At 37.8% G+C, this 21,868-nt stretch overlaps 1 pseudogene; it reads left to right on the top strand.

The window, feature by feature from the left end:
* Window positions 1–14,730: 14,730 nt before the first annotated feature.
* On the top strand, window positions 14,731–17,905 carry LOC149178517 (uncharacterized; annotated as a pseudogene).
* Window positions 17,906–21,868: the final 3,963 nt, after the last annotated feature.

Genomic DNA, 21,868 nt, shown 5'->3' with positions numbered 1-21,868 from the left:
TATTATTGGGAATATATTCAAATCTAATTTTATATTTGATAAGAAATTATATATTTATCTAATAACTATTCATTTCCCCCACTTCGAAATTATTTCATGAATAAGATATCTAATAATTAAAAGTTTATAAAAAAAAAACCAATTTACTCTGTATGAATACATGAAAGTAAATTTATACTTACATTTTGTCATAATTGATGAGCCTCATTATTGAGTAATTATATGGGCATTAATTGGTCTTAATTCACCTCCTAGCTTAGTCTAACCAACTATTCTCACAACTTATTGCATACTTTTGATTATATTTTGTTTATGAAATGAGTTAGAGTTGGATATTTGGCTTTGTGGTCTAATGTGCATATAATGCAGGAATAAAGGATAAAAGCAAGGAGAAATGTAGGTATAAAGGATAAAAACAAAGAACTATAGCAAAGACCTTGGTCAAGACTCGAATGGGACAAGGTAGAGGAATTATAGGAGGTTAATCCTCCTCATTTACTACCCCTCCATTTGAATATTCCTCCGCCAGCTCGGAGTGCAAACAACCACATCATGAGGACTAAAAGATAGCCAAGCAAGTGAAAAGGACAGAAAACAGTTTATTTTGAGTTGGGAGCCAAACCACCCTAATTTGAGAGGAAGTTGTTGGAGACTTCATATGTATAAATAGAGAGGCTTAGGACCTCACTAGGATTCAGACTTCATTTGTAAAGCTTCGTTTTATTTTCTGAATTGCAAAGACTTGTGAATTTTCTTTGTAATCCATGGTTTCTATAATAAAGATGAGCTTTGTTTAAGCCAACTCTGAGTTAAATTTCAAGGGCTAAAGCCCTTGGTTTAGGTCCCGACCCAAGCAACCACAACTCCTATTTATTGTATTGTTATTCTAGCATAGAGTTCTGTTTTGTTTATTTGTTAAGTAGTTTCATGGTTTGCTGATGCATTTGCTCAAGAAGTTTCTGGTTCTGATTCATTTGGTTAAGCAACTTTCTGGTTCTATTCACTTATTTGAATAACTTCCTGTTTCTGTTCATCCATTTCTGTAGTTGCATCTACTGTAGGTTACTTTCATTTGTGTTTTTAATTCACAGGTTGGATTAGAGGAAAATATTACTATCAGGTTGTGCACAGGTGTCTCGACCTCATCTCCTCCCTCTGGGACCATGATTTGAGGCAGAGACCCTCTAGTGACTCCAAAAACACAGTTTCTGGTTCTCGCATGGGCTATGGAGTTCGCTGTTTAAATACATTTAGTTGTTTACCCGCACTAGTTTTCTCTTTAATTTTCCTTTGGAACCGCCTCCAGCATGTTACCCCTCCATTGCTTGCTCTCCGTCCGATCACCAACAAACCTTCACAATCACCATTCGATTCACTATTTTCTTCAACTGTCACCTCGCGTAGAGTCCACCATTCACTTTATGAACTTTAAGTCCCCACTGTCGATCTGCCTTGCCTGATCCGACAACTGTCGCTTCACTCGCTCGCCAACTATCTTGGTTGATCTCCACCGTTGATCAGCCCCGCTTGCTCCAACGACTATCGCACCATATCACATGGATTTATGTTCGATCGTTATCCGCCTGAGAGCACGCGAAATGGGTGGTTTCCCCGTGCTACGTGTCACCCGGGGAGGCTAATCACATAAAATTTGAGAAAAGAACCGACAGCTTTGAGGGCGTGCGATAAACAGCTTACCGCCCTCTAAACCCGCTTCGCCATTCCCACACGTTCTTTTGCCTGCGATTTAACCTCCGCCATCCATCTGCTGACTAGCCTCATCCGTCCATCTCTTGCCTTCACCCGCGTGATAAGATCTTAGCCGTTCATCGCTCCTGTTAGCCTCGCCCGTCCATCTCTTGGCCTCACTTGTGCGATTAAATCTCAGCCATTCATCTCCTTTGCTCCCTTGTTCACCCATCTACCTACGTAACCTCCTACGATCAAATCCCCGCCATTCATTTACCTTTCACCCAACTAATCCAACGGTTCTTATGCACTGTTGCTCCCTCACGTCCTCCTCTCACTGATTTCGACCTCCGACTGCTTTTTCCGCCTGAAACCCGATTTAGCCTAAGTTCCATTGTTTACCCCTTAGTCTAGTTTTAATGTTTTTTTCTTCTGCAACATAGATAATTAGCATTAGGTTAATGTTAAATTAGAAATTCTTCTTAGCATAGCTGTTTGATTGATTAAGTTAGGTTATGGTGCAAGTTTAGCATTTCATGTTGTTTTCTTCATTCCTGCAGTAGAATAGCTCTCTCTTAGAATAAGGTTTTCTCTCCTTCCATCAAAGAATTAAGCTTCTTCTGACTCTATAGAAGTTTGGCTTGGAACCCCTGGGGTCTCTTGCCAGATAAACAGTGACAACAGGCAGGACCTTCACTTCTACTTGTGCATATAGCACTATCACCTCCAAGTTTGTATGAACCCCAGGTTGATAAGTAAAGCTGGTAGCCCTGGGAGTTGCAGCATTATTGTTGCAATACCTAGGCTCATCACTTTTTGGTGCCGTTTCCGGGGAGGTGTCTAAGTAGAAGTAATTACTGCTTTCTTCTATTTCTAGTCTCCAAACTTTCTTTTCTTCTACTTCTAGTCTTCAACTTTCTTCCATTAGTTTATTTATGCAAAAGTAATATAGTTTCTTTCTTTCTTTCAGTTGTCATTATCTGCTTTCCTTTCCATTCTGCAAGTGATTTCTAGCTTTAACAAAATCTTACAAAAAACCAACCCAAAAACATTTCTTTTCATGCCTCGTAGGATTAGGGACAATTTAGGAAAATTCTTGTCAAATACCCCCACTGCATCCAATAGGCAACCTTATCTCTTCTTTAGTGACGGTGAATTGGAAGACCCTTTAGGTGAGAAAACTTACTTATTTGGGGAACCTACAAAAGAAGAAGAAGAGGAAGAACCCATTCCTACTGAACCAATGGCTGGAAACCAAAATGATAGGGGAGATAGAGAGAGAATTGAGAGTACCTTCCCCATCATGGAAACCAATGGGGACACTAAGATGAAGAATATAATCCCCTCCGCTCTACCTCATTTCCATGGCCTGCCTATAGAGGACCCTGACACTTTCCTATTTGAATTTTCTGTCATATGTTGAACCTATGACTATAAAGATGATGAGAAAAAGTTAAAACTATTCCCATCTACCCTAAAGAATGTAGCATTACACTGGTTCATGGGTTTACCCAGAGATAGCATCACAACGTGGGCTCAGATGCAATTTTTTTTCAACAACAAATATATGGACTACTGTAGGTCAAAGGATACTAAAGAAGATATTTTCAGGATGACCATAGGCCAAGATGAATCGCTAGAAGACTATGAAGAAAGATTCTAGCTTAGTTACAAAAGGGCTAGGTGCACACTTAACCCTGACTCACTAAAGTTGGTCTTTCTTAGAGGAGTAAGGGAAGATCTTCTGGATACCTTACATATGATAACAGGAGGAGATGTCTACCAATTACCCTATGAGGACATTAAGACTGTCTTTAGAAACCATTCTAGGTTAGCCAGGAAAAAGGGTAGGGGTAGTCAACCTATGGCTAGTACATCATCCTCTAACTTATCCATCAAAGGTGAAATTGGAAATATGCTGGAAGATTTCAAAAGTGACATGATGCAAACCCTTGCCTTGTAATTGGACACCATGAACATCAAAAGGAAGCAAGAGGAAGCAGAGAGAGCCTTGGCCATTTTTTGTCCTAGATGCACTAGGAGGCATCCTAGGAACGAATGTCCATTAAACTGTATTCAGATTTTCTCAGTCTGTGAAGAAAACCACTCCACATACAAGTGCCCTTCTTTACCTGGACTCAAAGTTGTATATCAAGGAGCTGAAGGGGTCACTGAGCAGCTTTGCTACATCAACCAAAGGAGACCTCCTGGGCCTAGACCATACTAGCAGGGTATGCAAGGGCCATCCCATGCATACTACAACCCCAACCAAGCCACCACTATACCTTCTTGGGGACCCCCTGCTCATCCTTCCTGGTCTACACCCCCTCCTTGGTCCTATGCATCTCAATATCAATCCCAGCTAGCCAACCAGTCATTTCAACCTTACGTTCAGCCACAACATCAGTGGAATACCCCACCCTAGGGGTGGAGGCCCCAATTTAACAATGTTCCAGCTGTATTGCATCGACCACCTAACCAACCACAACTGCTACACTCTACTCCACCTAAGTAACCCCAGATGCCCGCCCAACAAAATCTGAACCCAAACTATAGGCAAGCTCAACAAGCATACAATGGAGAGACATCATACCCAGCTTATGCTATAGAAATCCAAGAGATCAACCTAAGATCTGGGAGAATTATCCCAGACAACCAACCTCCTTCTCCACATAGGGAGGTTGAGGAAGAAAGAGAGGAAAGCAACCTTAAAGTAAATCCACCCTTTCCTCAAAGATTAACCCAACCACTCCAGCCTACCCCAGAAGAAACTAAACTTCTGGGAGAATTGAAAAATTTATGTGTAAAGATCCCCCTTCTCCAAGCAATCAAAGATGTGCCTATTTACAATAAATTGATTAAGGAGAAGTTCTTCAAGCATCCAGGAAGAAGAAAAAGGGATGCCCCTACCATTAATGTCATTGGGCAGTTGTTTGACTTAATGCTGGGGTAGGTAATATGTCCAAAATATTTGGACCCTGGAAGCCCTGTAGTAGATGTGCACATCAATGGCACCATTGTCCCACACACTCTGATTGATCTTGGGGCTGCCATTAATGTGATGACTAAGGACACCATGCTCAAACTCAACCTCCAAGGGTCATTGAGAAAGACCACAACAATGCTGCAACTTGCAGACCGTTCCACAGTCACCCCTGAGGGAATTGTGGAGGATGTGATGGTCTCCATTGATTCCTGGGAATACCCTGTAGATTTCCTAGTTCTCCAGCCTAAGGCTAAGCTTACTGGTTACCCTCTCATCCTTGGGAGGCCATGGCTAGCCACAGTTGATGCTTACATTAGCTGCAGAGCTGGGAATATGACCATCAAGAATGGGCATATGTCCAAACAATTAGTCCTATACCCTCCTGCTCAACCTTCTCTAGAACATGATTTACCTTTATGGTTAGAGGAGGAGGAAGAAGATGAGGGTTACTCTGCCCAACTTTATACTTTGGAAGCAATCATAGGAGGAGGAAAACAAGATGAGGATGATTTAATTAACCACCTGCTCCAAAATCCAACTCCTAGTTCCCTGCCATTAACCCTGAACAAAAATCCAATTGATGTATGCCTGGCCAATTCCAACCCACTCCATGTCAAAACCATAGAATTTGGCCCAGAGAAAGCTTTGCAAATTAATCCATCTCTTTCTGCTTTGGAAGAGGAAAAGCTATGCAACCTGCTGAGGGAGAACCTAGAAGCCTTTGCTTGGAGCTATAAGGAAATGAAGGGAGTACACCCCTCAGTGTGTACTCACCACATCTACATCCAAGAAGGTTGCAAGCCAGTCAGGAAACCACAAAGGAGGATGAATCTAGCTCTTAAAGAGATAGTCAAGGAAGAACTACAAAAACTGCTAGATGCAGGATTTATTTACCCTATCTCAGATAGTGAGTGGGTCTCTCCTTTAGTATTAGTACCCAAGAAAAATGGCAAGTGGAGGATTTGTGTGGATTATAGGGAGTTGAACAAAGCCACCAAGAAGGATCATTTTCCCCTACCCTTCATTGACCAAGTGCTAGATGGCCTGGCAGGGAAGAAATTATTTTCTTTCCTAGATGGATTTAGTGGGTATAACCAAATCCAAATCTGCCCAGAAGATCAGGACAAGACCACATTCAACTGTCCTTGGGGTACTTTTGCTTATAGGGTCCTTCCTTTCCGCCTATGCAATGCTCCTGTCACTTTTCATAGAGAAGTCTTGAGTATCTTTGCTGAATTTGTACATGATGCTGTGGAAATATATATGGATGAATTTACACCTCATGGCTGTGATTTCCAAGAAGCCCTGACTAACCTAGGAAAAGTATTACACAAATGCATTGAAATGAATATGTCTCTCAATCCAGAAAAGTGTGAATTCTTAATGACTGAAGGGATTGTGTTAGGTCATTCAATATCTCAAAAATGACTGCAGGTGGACCCAAACAAAATAGCAATCATCCAAGGGGTCCCACCTCCACAAAAGTAGAAAGATGTCAAAAGTTTCTTAGGATTGGCTGGATACTATCGGAGGTTCATAAAGGACTTTAACAAGTTGTGTTTGGATTGTTGGCCAAAGATTCTGAATTTATATGGTCAAAGAACTGCCAAGAGGCCTTAGACATTCTCAAGGGTAAGTTGACTACTGTACCAATCCTTAGAGGCCCAAACTGGGCCCTACCCTTTCATATTCATGCTGATGCGTCACAGAAAGCTATACGAGTAGCCTTAGGTCAGGAAGAGGAGAAATTTCCTTATGCCATCTATTTTATTAGTGAAAACTTGTCAAAGGCCGAGCTAAACTATATTATGACTGAAAAAGAACTCCTAGCAGTTGTGCATTCATTGAACAAATTTACGCATTACATTACAGGCTATCAAACATTTGTGCATACTGATCATGCTGCAATCAAATATTTAATGAAAAAACCAGATGTAAATGCTAGAATTATAATATGGTTGCTTCTATTACAACGATTTGATCTAACCATTATTGATAAGCCTGGTAAGGAAAATGTTGTTGCTAACTTTTTATCTAGAATAAATCTACCTGCAGGTGAAGAAGGAATGGTGGATGACTAGTTACCAGATGAGCATTTGTTTTTTATTTCAGTTCTCTCCCCATGGTTTGCTGATATAGCAAACTATCTGGTATCATCACAGTTCCCACCAAACTTGCCCTCCAAAGAAAAGAGCAAGATAATCAGAAAGAGCACCCCCTTCACCTGGATTGGGGGCAATCTGTTCAAACTTGGCCCAGATCAAATCTTACGAAGGTGTGTAAGGGAAGAAGAAGTCTTTGACATCCTTCTGACCTATCATGATGGGCCTTCTGGAGGTCATTTTGCAGCAAAGAGGACAACATTGAAACTGTTGCAAGCAGGATATTATTGGCCTACTCTTCATCATGATGTAAAGAAGTACATTAGTCAGTGTGATCTGTGCCAGAGGATGGGAAATCCTACTCTGAGAGATGAAATTCCCCTATAACCTCAAGTAACTTTCGAGCCATTTGACAAGTGGGGCATGGACCCCATTGGGCCTATCAACCCTCCTTCAAAGCAAAAACAACACACCATTGTGTGCACTGATTATTTGACTAAATGGGCTGAAACCAAGGCAATTAAGGCAGCAACAGAAGAATAGGTGATTGAGTTCCTAAGGGAGAATATATTCTACAAATTTGGGTACCCTAGAGAGCTAGTCACAGACCAAGGCAGCGAGTTTACCTCCAGCAGAATTGAAGAACTGCTCAGCCACCACAAAATCAAGCATAGGACCTCCACTCCTTATCATACACAAGCTAATAGGCAAGTGGAGGTGACCAATAGGGCACTGGAGAAAATCTTAACCAAGGTGGTGAGCAGCAGTAGGAAGGATTGGGCAGAGAGACTAGTTGAGGCCACCTGGGCCTATAATACAACATGGAAGACCACCACTGGATTTACACCCTATGAGTTGGTCTATGGTAAAAAGGCTATTCTTTCTATTGAATTTGAATATAACACATTGAGGATGGTAGCCCAACTAGATTTAGATCTCAGTCATGCACAAAAAGAAAGGTTGTTGCATTTGAATGGCTTGGATAAATTCAGAATGCAAGCCCTCCTACATACAAAGATAGCTCAGCTTCAGAGGAAGGTCTGACATGATAGGCACATCAAGGAGAAGTAATTTCAAGAAGGAGACTGGGCATTGTTATATGATTCCAGGTTTAAAGATTTTAAGGGCAAGTTAAGAACAATATGGCTAAGACCTTATGTGGTGGAAAGGTGCCATGACAATGGTTCAGTGAAAATCAGGACTATTGATGAAGAAGCCATTCCATTGCTAGTTAATGGACACATATTGAAAATGTACAAGAGGCATTTATCAAGACAATAGTTCATTGACAACATTAACAAGACAATGATGATGGTGGAGCAAGTTCCAGCTCCTCCCTCATCCGTTTACTGACAAATGAAAAAGAATAAAGATTTAGGTGAAAACCTCTATAAGGTGCCTGAGTCCCATCTTTGGGTTGAAAACCTCATGAAGCAGCTCAAGGATGAGAAAAATGAAAAGGATAAGAAGATCCTTAGGTGAAAACCTTCCTGAGGCGCCCAAGGTAGATATCTAGGGTGAAAACCTCTCTGAGGCGACCTAGGTATTTTGTTTAAATATATCTATATATATATATATATATATATATATATATATATATATATATATATATAAGAAAAAAAAACATAATTGTTATGTGCAGGTGGGTGAGAAAGACAACTAAGGAGTAGAGAGAAGATCTAAAGGGAACCCTACCTCACATATATTTCATCTCCTCCACTCTTTACCAATGCATCCCTCCATCAATTCTATTGTTTTTACCTCATTGCTTCCATTCAGGTGAAGATTGTGTTTTCTAACAGAATCACCTCAACCATTACCATCATCCCTGCATCCACATACACTCCTACTCCCTTTGTCCATTCATTACAACATCCTCACAACACCATCTAGCAACATGATCAAGAATCCTAAGGAAGACACCAAACATTGCCAAGAGGTAATCCAAGAGCTCCACAACAGCAACAACAACATCATATCCAAGAGCTCCACAACAGCAACAACATCAGATCTAAGAGCTCCACAACAACAGCAACATCATCAAAGCTAAGATCTCCACAACAGCAACAACAACATCAGATCTTCAGTCACAAACACCTGCAAAAGCTAATAAACCATCAACAGACAGCAGAGGAGGAAGAATAATGACCATCAAAAACATCTCTGATCTTTGACAACTGCAACATGGCATCAAGACCACAGGTAAGTATCCTACTCACTCACTCATATGCATCATTTGATCAAAATTTGTAAAGGTTAAGAGGTAGTTGGTTTATAAGTGAAAAGGTGGCAAAAAGGAAATTATTTAATAAGTCAAAATAAAATGCAAGAGTCCATAGATACAGTGTTGTTATGGCAACCATTTGAGAATGCTTGAAGAATTAAGATTTGGGGTAGAAACACCAGTTCACCAAAGACTCAGCATACCCTATTTCTTGATGCAATCACTCATAGACTCTAACAACAAAGCAAAGGAAGGAAATTCCCAACAGTTGGTTCACCATGGGTTGATCAAGATCCTCATTAAGGATGCCCTCTAAAGCCTCAGGATCCCCATAACATGGCCAGTCTTCAGAAACTTACCAGCAGAAGATGAAATCAAAATCCTCACTTATGATGCTAGTCCTTCTGTTAGTGAGGAGGGGGCAAAACACGAAGAAGAAGATACAAAGCTAGATGGGGATGAGATGGGTGAAGAAGAAACTAATACAGAGGAACATGCTGAAATAAGACAAGGAAGATGATGCTGAAACAAGAGGAGGAAACAAAGGAAGAAACTGATGGAGATGTGAAAGAACAGCAAAAGGAAGAAGATAAGAAAAACAGAGAGGACAACCCCAGGAAAAGGAAAACCAGCTAGCATGTATGGCCAACCCATCCTTGGAAGCCATCCAGTGTAGGATGCCAACTAAATCCTATGATCTTTACCTCAGAGAACAATGGCTACAATTTCAGATTTAAACACTAACACAAAGGAGCACATGCCATTTTAGGATTGCAGATAGTTTATTGATCTTTGTGATCAAAGTGCACTAAAGGATGGGGCCAAAATGGCTGAGTTTTACTTGCATAACATGGCCCTCATAGACATGAATAATTGGGATCCTAATGCAGAGCTAGGAGATCTACAATTAATGGCTTTGGCATCATGGCTAAACCATGAGAAGTCAAGGGTTGCAGAGATGAAAGAATATTGGCCAGAGAGAAAAATGAACCTCTTTTCATCAGAGCTGAACAATCAAATCCCATGGCCCTACTCAGCACCCATAATCTGATTGCAAATGATCCTCAGCTAGCACTTAGATATCTTGCTTCCCAAGGGAAAGCAATTTCACATTTTGAGGATATATTTAAGCTGCTAAGAGATGATAATATACATGCCTGCTAAAATAGAACACACTGGCACACAATTTGAAGATTAGAGAAAAGAAGAAGAGGAAAAGAGGCAGTGGGAAGAAGCAGAAAGGAAAGCATGCTTCTATGAACAAGAAGAAGAGACCACAACAGAAGCATGGGATGCCAGAGAGGCTATCAGAGCCACTAAGTTTCTCAGAGGATGAGAAACACTTTCAGTAGGGGGGTGATGATGAACCTCATTATTGAGTAATTATATGGGCCTTAATTGGCCTTAATTCATCTCCTAGTTTAGTCAAACCAACTATTCTCACAACTTATTGCATACTTTTGATTATATTTTGTTTATGAAATTAGTTAGAGTTGGATATTTGGCTTTGTGGTCTAATGTGCATATAATGCAGGAATAAAGGATAAAATCAAGGAGAAATGAAGGTATAAAGGATAAAAGCAAAGAACTACAGAAAAGGCCTTGGTCAAGACTCGAATGGGACAAGGTAGAGGAATTATAGGAGGTCAATCCTCCTCATCTACTACCTCTCCATTCAAATATTCCTCCACCAGCTCAGAGTGCAAACAACCACATCATGAGGACTAAAAGACAACCAAGCAAGTGAAAATTACAGAAAACAATTTATTTTGAGTTGGGAGCCAAACAACCCTAATTTGAGAGGAAGTTGTTGGAGATTTCATATGTATAAATAGAGAGGCTTAAAACCTCACTAGGAATCAAACTTCATTTGTAAAACTCTGTTTTATTTTCTGAACTACAAAGACTTGTGAATTTGCTCTGTAATCCATGGTTTCTATAATAAAGATGAGTTATGTTTAAGCCAAATCTGAGTTAAACTTTGAGGGCTGAAGCTCTTGGGTTAGGGCCTGACCCAAGCAGCCACAACTCCTCTTTACTATATTGTTATTCTAGCATAGAGTTCTATTCTGTTTATTTGTTAAGTAGTTTCATGGTTTGCTGATGCATTTGCTCAAGAAGTTTCTGGTTCTGATTCATTTGGTTAAGCAACTTTCTGGTTCTGTTCACTTATTTGAATAACTTCCTATTTCTGTTCATCTGTTTCTGTAGTTGCATCTGCTGTAGGTTACTTTCATTTGTGTTTTTAATTCACAGGTTGGATTAGAGGAAAATATTACTATCAGGTTGTGTGCAGGTGTCTCGGCCTCATCTCCTCCCTCTGGGACCATGACTTGAGGCAGAGACCCTCCAGCAACCCCAAAAACACAGTTTCTAGTTCTCGCATGGGCTATGGAGTTCGCTGTTTAAATACAATTAGCTGTTTACCCGCACTGGTTTTCTCTGTCATTTTCCTTTGAAACTGCCTCTAGCACGTTCCCCCTCCATCGCTTCCTCACCGTCCGATCACCAACAAACCTTCACAATCACTGTCTGATTCACTATTTTCTTCAACTGCCGCCTCGCATGGAGTCCACCATTCACTTTATGAACTTTAAGTCCCCACCGTCGATCTGCCTTACCTGATACGACGTCTGTCACTTCACTTGATTGCCAACTAGCTTGGTCAATCTCCACTATTGATCAGACCCACTTGATCCAACGACTATAGCACCATATCACGTGGATTTTTGTCTGACCATTATCCGCTCGAGAGCACGCGAAATGGGTGGTTTCCCCGTGCTACGTGTCGCCCGGGGAGGCTAATCGCGTAAAATTTGAGAAAACCACTTACAGCTTTGAGGGCACGCGATAAACAACTTACTGCCCTCTAAACCCACTCCACCATTTCCGCACATTCTTTTGCCCGCGATCTAATCTTCGCTGTCCATTTGCCGACTAGCCTCATCTATCCATCTCTTGCCTTCACCCGCGCGATAAGATCTTAGCCGTTCATCGCTCCTGTCAGCCTTGCTCGTCCATCTCTTGGCCTCACCCACGCGATTAAATCTCAGCCATTCATCTCCTTTGCTCCCTTGTTCGCCCATCTACCTACGTAACCTCCTGTGATCAAATCCCCGCCATTCATTTACCTTTCACCTGACTAATCCAACAGTTCTTACGCACTGTTGCTCCCTCACGTCCTCCTCTCACTGATTTCGTCCTTCGACTGCTTTTTCTGCTTGAAACCAGATTTAACCTAAGTTCCATTATTTACCCCTTAGTCTAGTTTTAATGTTTTTTTTCTTCTGCAACATAGATAATTAGCATTAGGTTAATGTTAAATTAGCAATTCTTCTTAGCATAGTTGTTTGATTGATTAAGTTAGGTTATGGTGCAAGTTTAGCATTTCATGCTGTTTTCTTCATTCCTGTAGTAGAATAGCTCTCTCTTAGGACAAGGTTTGTTCTCCTTCCATGAAAGAATTAAGCTTCTTCTGAACCTATAAAAGTTTGGCTTGGAACCCCTGGGGTCTCTTGCCAGATAAACAGTGACAACAGGCAGGACCTTCACTTCTACTTGTGCATATAGCACTATCACCTCCAAGTTTGTACGAACCCTGGGTTGATAAGTAAAACTGGTAGCCCTGGGCGTTGCAGCATTATTGTTGCAATATCTAGGCTCATCAATAATCCAATCCATTCTTAAAATAAATAAATGAGACTAACTATTAACAAAGTGAGAAAGCATAGGATACACTTAATTCTTTGATAAAACTTTAACAATGATTTGATTTATGGAAGGGAGGCAGATACAAGATGCTATCGACATTGCGCAGGAGATGATCCATTCCATTAAAGCCAATGGTCAGAATTCCTGTCTCCTTAAGGTGGATTTGATTAAATCTTATGATTGTATAGACTGGGAATTATTATTATTGATTATGATAAAAATGGGTATGAGTCCACAAAACTATAGATGGATAATGGGGTGTATTAGGACCACAAATTTTGCAGTGATAATCAATGGATTTCCTTCTAAGTTTTTTTTTTTGCATATCGGGGGTTGAGACAAGGTTGCACTTTGTCACCCTTACTCTTTCTTATGGTGATAGATATGATGAGTAGGAAACTTATAGATGCCCGGGACAAAGGACCAATCCGTGGGGTTCGAGTATCTAAGCAACAAAGGGTTACTCATCTCATGTTCATTGACGATTTGTTATTTGGAGGATAGATTACTTTGGTTGAGTGGTCCATTTTACATAAAATTATTAAGTCTTTTGGGGATGCTACAAGTCTGTTAATGAATGAAGCCAAGTGAAGTTATTACACAATGAATGTGAAGTAACACTGTTGAAGGAAATTAAAGAGCTACTAGGGGTGTCATCTAGTCTGTTGACTAATGGATTCACTTATTTGGGCTTCAACTTGAAACCATGTGGCTACAAAATTAAGGATTGGGATTGGTTAATAGAGAATTTCAATCATAAACTAGATGTTTGGACACATAAATGGATGTCATTGGGAGGGAGACATATTATGTTGAAATCAATTTTACAAAACCTTTCAGTTTATTGGATGCATATTTTTCTTTTGCCAAAGGAAATTATCAGAAGGATAAGATCTATAATGGGGCGATTTTTATGGTCAGGTGCTCACATAGGAGAGAATACAGGAAATATACATTTAGCTTGATGGTCACTCATAACAACAACTATTGAACACAGAGGTTGGGGTATTATTGATCCTGATAATTTCAACAAGGCTTTCTTAATTAGATATACATGGAGAGCGGTAGAGGGAGAAGGTATTTGGCCAAGTATTATAAAGGACAAATATATGTATGGTCATACTTTCTCATCATGGATTTGCAATGGGGCCAGGAAGAAAACTTAGACATCATATATTTGGAGAGGTATGCTACAGGTTATGCATTTTTTATTGGGACAAGTGCGATGGTCTGTGGGAGACAGATCTAGGATTATGATTGGGTTAGATGCCATCATAGGTATGCATGGAAGTCACACCTTATCAACTCAGATACTCAATCATATTAATAACACATGCATTTTCCATCTTAATCAGATTTGCAATCACGATTTTCATCACTTGGAAATCCAGGCGTGGTTTAAAGCAAAGGATCTGGGCTTACCTGATGAATGCTATGAGGAGTGGGAGGCACACATCACTATTCTTAGGAACACATAGATATCATTAATTAATGACGTGGATCAAATGTCATGGGAAGGTACACTTAAAAAGGGGTCTTCGATGGTAAAATATATATATTCGAGCCTACCAAAAGAGGATATAGATAATAATTGTAATTTCCAATTTCAGATCATATGGAAATGGAAAGCACCGAATAAAATCAAAGTGTTTTAGTTGGTTAGACATGCAAAATTAGATAGTGGCATGGAAGAATCTACAAAGGAGAGGTATACATGGATCGAGCATTTGCATATTATGCGGGAAGGGGGAGGAAGAGATTAACCATCTCTTTATGAAATGTATTTATGCAAAGGAAATTTGGGAGGGAGTGTCAGGGCATCTTAATATTGTAGATAAGGGACCTTTCAAAAAGTTGACAACGTGCTTCAGAACATGGATTAAAGATCGAAGATACTAGACACTACCGTTGTACATCTTATGGATTATATGGTGGCGGAAAAATGCTATTATTTTTGACCAGAAAGGATTGGAATTACACGAGGATATTATTAATACGATGGCTTGCAATCATATCTTATGGGGTTCTTTGATGGTGCTTGTTCAAGGAGAGTATGTGGCTATGGAGCAGTGATCTATTTAGAGTTAGAGAAGTTCCATCACTTCTGGTGGGAAGGTGGGAGAGGTACTAATAGCAGAGCTGAAATCATTGCCTTGTGGGGAGTGCTGATAGCGGCCAAATGGCTTGGCATTGAACAAATTCAGATATATGGGGATGCCAAAGGTATAGTTGATTGGGTCAAGGGACAAAACGACTTCAATCCACCTATATTAATCAATTGGATGAATCATATCAAAACATTGATAAGGACCTTTCAGAAAGTGAATTTCAATCACATATATAGAGAACAAAATTGGACAACTGACTTACTTTCAAAAAGAGGCATATCAAGGGATACAGGTAAGTTTTATTTTTCTTCTTTTGATCATGGTGTTATGACCAATGCAGGTACTATTAATTATTCATAAACAAAGATAGGAGATGAAATGGATTAGTGTTAAAGATAATGTGAAAGGCAATCAGAGAAAGAAGGTTTATTGATACAAAATGTAATAGAAGATGAATACTTTTTAGATTGGAAGCAAAAAAAATTGTATTAAGTAACATTAGTATAGTTTTAGCACAAAACATTCCTAAGCAGTTAAGGAGGGTTCAAAAGATACTTGATGTTATGGATAGATTCCGATAAATTCTGTAAGTCAAAGAAGAAAAAAGTGACAAGACATATGTACTACATTTTATATTAAAATAAATAATAGTGTTTTTTTCGGCTGATAAAAAAGAAATGTAAATATTAGTAGAAACCTTTTTAATACCAATATTATTTTAAACATGAAAAACTTATTATTAATATTGTAAATTCTAAAATTTATACATTATTATTATTGAGAAGCTATTCAAATTTAATCTTAATAAATTAAAAATAATTAATTATATTTTAATAAACTAAAATAGGGCACCCTTCGGCTAATTATGGATTTCTATCATCGCTCAAATGCATCTCCTATATTATTTGCGCGATGTAGTCATAGAATAGATCATAGGTTTGTAGAAGTGTTATGCAAATTAACAACAATGAAGGATGAGAGGGGCACAAGTGTAAGGAGCATAGAATACCAAAGATATTAACATGCTCACTGGGTTGAGGAAACTGTAGATCAATGGAGTAATAGCCAAGATGCTTGCCTTCACATTTTCTTCCTCGTTACACACCAGATGCTTGCCTTCACATTTTCTTCCTCGTTACATACCAGAATATCGAACACGACATTCTCTAGACACGTTTGCTGAACAGAAAGAATGCCTACCACCAATCCCTGCAAGTAAGCGACGTCTATCATCATTGCTGCATGCATGGCATTGGGATCACAGAACTCGTCCTTTGCAAAAATAGAGCCCTTACATTCCTAGCCATTTCGGAAGGCTGGAGGTTCTTGAAAAACCAGTAAACTGGAAGACTTCAATGGCAGCTAGAATCAATCCACCTACACTCCTAGCAACTTCAAGTTGTTTACAAAATGCAATGAAACTGCATTACTTGAACTTAGAACCAACATCATACTAGCACCCAAATCAAAATATGTAGAAGCACCCATGGCTTCATCCATCCTTCGCTGTTTAGAGTCAGAGCTAGAGCCATTTTAAATTTCCTGTATTTTTGGGATTGCATGCCAATATATCATTGAAGCTATCGACAAATGGAACACTTTCCTGCTCCCTGTCATTTCCAAGGGTCAAGTCTTGTTAAATACAATGGGAAAATCAAAAGAAGAATACAAGAGTAAACAAATAACATAGGTTCTTTTACAATGAGCAAGGGTAAGAAAGATAGTGACGAGGGTGTCTAAATCTCTGGTAGAAGAGGTAAGGATCCGTAGCCATATTGGAGGCAGAATGACATCTCCATTTTTGGTTCAATAATAGTCAAAGAAGCCCTGCTTTTCTTCTTACAATGTAAATAGAGATTGACCAAATAATAGGTACTGAAAGGATGTCCAGCCATCGGAAATGCCTAATAACTCTTCAAACAGGTGATTTCCACGTCCCGAGTTTAAATCCCGGTGCCCCAAACCATGTCCAGCCCAATTGGGGTTTCTAATTAACAGTTTTCACTTTTTTTTTGTGAAGAGGTTTGTTATTACACTAAAATTTGGAGGTGTTAGTAAACTTTCCAAACTGGTAATTAAGATTTTTAGGTGGCAATTATGAATTTCATAGTGAAAGTTGATTCTTTCCACACGTCTTTCAGAAGTAATTTGGGAGAATCAACCTAGGTCCACACATTGATACCATGAAATTTATAAAAATATTGATACCATGAAATTTATAATTATTTTTATAAGGATTTTAATTACTGGTTTGAAAAGTTTATTAATATTTATAGGTTTTGGTGTAAGGGCAATGCCCTTTTAGTGAACCACCTCCATAGGGCTCGCACAATTGATCATCGAATGCCTCTTTGTAAGGGAACTTCAAGCAGTTCTAGGATTTATAGTGAGTCCAACATAGACACTTCCGATCATAGAAATGGTGTCTCATACAAAATTCTGAGTACATTTTTAGAACAAGCGATTAAAAACAAAAATTTACTAGGAGAAGTCATGCATGCCAGAAATTGCCTAAATGAGAAATTTATAGCGACATAGCATGTAAGTGTATGATGTGGCGGTCGGGCGGGTGGTTTGCACGTCTCTCGGCTGGTTTCGATTCCTGCGGAGCTGCTGCAGCTTATATTGATCCATGGAAATGATGGCAATTAAAGTTTCGATGTGACGGCTGTCAGTGATCTTGACATGCATATGTAATATATATGTAAAAAAAAAAGGGCCCATAATACTTCTAAAGAGAACTAGCCCCTCCCATTTAAAAAAAAATAAATTTATAGCGACGTCACTTTTGAGAAACAGGATGAGAAGCATTCCCTCAGCGGTAATAAGAGTCCGAGGAACTCACAGAATTGGAAGTGGCTCAAAGCCATCAACACTTACAAATATGGCAATTTGTACCTTGCAGGAAGCTTTTATTCGAAGGTCAACCAAAGTCAAAGAATCTAGAAGTATAAATCTTCAATCAGATCTGGTGGATTGTCTTCCATGCTTCCCTAGGTTTCCCATTGGTTGTCTTATTCAATGGATCATAATTTGTGAAGAATGCCCATGCGATTGCGCATTTGACATCAGATTGATTACGTAGGATAGAATCATTTACCGTGACCACTTCTGTCAGTAGGATGAAGGAATATGTAACTATGAATCAGCCTTTAAGCATATCCCAATGTCAAAGTTTTGGAGCAATATCATTTTTTTTCTCTCACGCTATTTTTGAAGTCCATTGGTTGTGTCATACAAGGTAAGTATTACAATTTTTTATGTCTAAACTATAGAAAATCTCTCTCCAAGCTTGCTATCATTAACTAGGTTAGGCGTTAATTATACAAAATTATTTTTTCCATTAGCATTTGGTTATGTGTTATCTACAAAACCATAGTTATAGGTCAAGCATATAAAATCTTCTTTTCATTGACATTTGGTACATTACAATCATCATGGTTATGGGTTAACCACACAAGACTCTTGTGTTTATTGGTTCATATCTTCTTTATCAAGGCAATTTGCTTACCATTAGTCATATTTAGCAAAAGCTTCTAATGAGGGAATACGGTGCAATGAAGACCTTTGCTTCCTAAGGGAGGAGGATTGATCCAAGAGGAATCCACCCATGGTATTAAATGATGTAATTCAAGGAGACACCAAAAATACTATAAGTAATGGGCCTGATCTTTCAAAAGGACATTCAATGTTCCATGATGAAGATGTAATTCCCATTTAATAAAGAGTTGGATTTTCATCGTATTATGTTGTAGTTAGTTTCATTCAAGCCTTTCGGATTTTAGGTCCCAAGATTTGGATCAAGATCAAGATCAAGAGAAGAAGATAACAACCATTCTTTCTAATCCCCAAAGATAAACCCAATTGACACATAAACAAAATTTATTTTTAAAATATTTTATTTATTTTACTATTTTTCAAAATGATATAAATCTTTATTTTTAAAATATATTTTTAATTACTTTTAAAAATTTTTATTTTATTTTTTGTTTTTATTGATTTATTTGTGTTTTGAGTTTATTAAAAGTGTTTTTTTTTTTTTTAATAGAATTTTCATTTTTTAAAGCTTATTCTTATTTATTTTTTAAAAATTTGTTTTTGTTTTGTTTTTTTTCCTTTTTGATTTTATTTCTTTCCACATATATGTTTTTTTTTTTTTTTTTTTTAAATGTTTTTTTGGCTTGTTTATTGAGCTTTTGTTCCTGTTTATTTATTATTTTTAAATGTAATTTATTTAAAAAATCAATTAATAAATATTTTTTCAAATAATGATTTGTGAGCTAGATTTGATTTTTTCATTTGTGATAGTATACGTGTATAAAGCCATAGTTTCAAATAGCTCATTAAAAGGGTCCTACTGTTAGCATTATTTTTCAATTCAATGTTTAATTTTAAGATATTTGTTTAGTTTTCAGGGCTACAATTTCAAACAAGTGAGAATTTTAACCATCCAAAAACAAAGGTGTTATCAATAGCACCACTTTTCGTGTTGCATATAATGAAGTAGGTATCACACCCATTAGGTTACACTAAAGAAAACCTAGTTCTAGATGTCTTCTATAAGAAAAGTTATGATAACCATGATGATCTTCGACATCATGTTATTCTCTATGGTTTACATGCATAGAAAAAACCTTGACATCACACAAGAGAAGGCTCTCCATATCTATCCCAACTTTAGACATTTATATATAGGATGGTCAATGGAATACATAATCTCTATCAATTACAATGACATTGAGAGAAACACAAAACCCTAAATTGTTTACAAGCATCTAAAAGTTCATTTAAGTTCAATGATAGATAATGCGATATTTGATTTTTTTTTATCAATATCTTATAGAGAGTGTGTGCATGTGAGTCTTGTCTAAACATATGAGTTTACACCACTCAATTCTGATGCTTGATTTAGTTTATATGCCCCCAACACAAATTTACCATGTATCATTTAATGGATTATGGGAGTGAGCTAGAACTTGTCATAATATGACAATTGGGAATTGTATTAATGAATTGCCAATTTTATTGGACTTGTGACATTGGATTAAAGCTAGAATCATACTTGTCTCATGGGTCTATGGTCTAGATATTTCTTTATTCAATGATTTTTGGTACTAGGGTTTTTTTCTTGATAAGGGACAATACAATTTTTGCATTAAAGGATCAAAATTTGAAAACTCTACCTTAGAGCATGTGGACAACATGTTCATTTCAACCTTGGATATCCTTGTAGGAGTTTATGTCACTCAATTTTGTTGCTTGGTTCGGTTATTATGCGTCGACATAAATTTACCATGTGCTCTTGAATGGCTTTAGGAATCAAGTTGCAACTCATCATAAAATGATAACTAAGATTCAGATTGACAAACTATTGATTTTATTGTTCTTGTGACATTAGATTAAAACTAATCGCACCACTCTCCCATGAATCCAAGCCCCAATACTTGTTTTGTTTGATGATTTCTAGATCTATGGTTTTTCTCATTAAGAGTGCAATTTTTGCATCAAAGGGACAAAATTAAAATTTTCTACCTTAATATCATGTGGAAATATACTTGGTTTGGTTTTTATATGCCAAGACCAATTCACCATGTGTCCTTTAGACATTTGACCTAACATAATTTGGGGCACAAAATACAAATCACTAATTGAAAAGACATGCTATTAGTTGCATGTCTATTTGAATGGGGCCACCCTCCTTATGTAGTCAATAAGGTTGAGTGCACCTCTTCTCATGTTTTGACCCTTGAATCCAAAGGTTTTGTATTATCATATCATATTGTGCTTTTTATCATATAATATTATGCTTGCAATGCAAGTTGTCACAATGACCATATTGAAATGTTTAATTTATGCTTGAAATCAATAGGGATATTGAACCCTTATAGAATGACTAAAATTATAGGAGAAGATGACCCAATGCCAATAATTTTCACACTCATTTTTAGCCAAAATAGGCCTCTAAAACCTAGGAAGATCAACTTCATTTGACTCATGTGCCATTGAGTTGATTGCCACCCAGTTGAACTACACAATTGGGTCCTAGTTGGGACCATATGAAAAAATACGAGTGCTTCTATGGAACGATTCCAAACTAGCACTTTGATACATACTAACATTGAACACTGTAATGTGCATCCCACACCAAGGATTATACATGATTTTACACCTCTTCTATAATGAATAAATCATGCATTCATACTTACACAAATCTTGGGGCAAACTATTTTTGGCTCTCGACGAGTCTTTAAGAAACACAAGTTTATGATATTATGAAACTTGCTAAAAATAAATGTTTCAAGCAAGTTTGTTTCCATCCTATTACAAAATTTTAAATGTAATGTGCTATTATAGCTTATGTGCCCCTTGACCTACTTAATCTAATAAAATATTTCCAAATTTCCCTTTTGTCTTCTTCTCCAATTTCTCCTCAAATTTCTCATGTAATCTTGCAGCTAACCTCCCATTATGGTTATAACATGTCCAGTTAGTAAGTTTATTAATAAAGGGTGTACTTGCATGATCTCATATAATCAGTGGAATGGAATAAATCAATTTCCATCTTTACACCTACAAAAAATATGGGGTTGCCAAGGCAAGACAATGAAGTTGTTGAGTGGTGACCAAGACTTCTCCTTAGTGAAATTCAAGTATCTTACATAAACATTTTAGTTCCTATTTTCTTTTAGCTATATACCCATCTCCTTAAACTTTTATCTATACCCAAACTTGCACAAACATAAATAACAAAAACATGAACTACATATCATTCATTGTAAAAATCAAATAATCAAGCACTTGAATAATAGAACAAATATCAATCAAAATAATTCATTTGACATGTACAAAGTTGTGCATACATATATATTCAAAATGGCTCCACTTGTACATTTTTACGTGATGACACATCATGCAAAATGTACATAACGACATCTTGTGCCCAAATATGAAAGAATGTTAGCTCATTCCATATAGATAAAATGGTACCTTGCACCCAAAAGGGTACATTATCGTCAATCTACATCACCACTATTAGGTTCATATACAA

This window comes from Pinus tabuliformis, chromosome 4_1 (assembly GCF_031772625.1).
Source record: "Pinus tabuliformis cultivar Carrire ecotype Pingquan chromosome 4_1, CPIR1, whole genome shotgun sequence".
In the NCBI taxonomy this organism is placed as follows: Eukaryota; Viridiplantae; Streptophyta; class Pinopsida; order Pinales; family Pinaceae; genus Pinus; species Pinus tabuliformis.
This window is presented reverse-complemented; position numbering and strand designations above follow the sequence as displayed.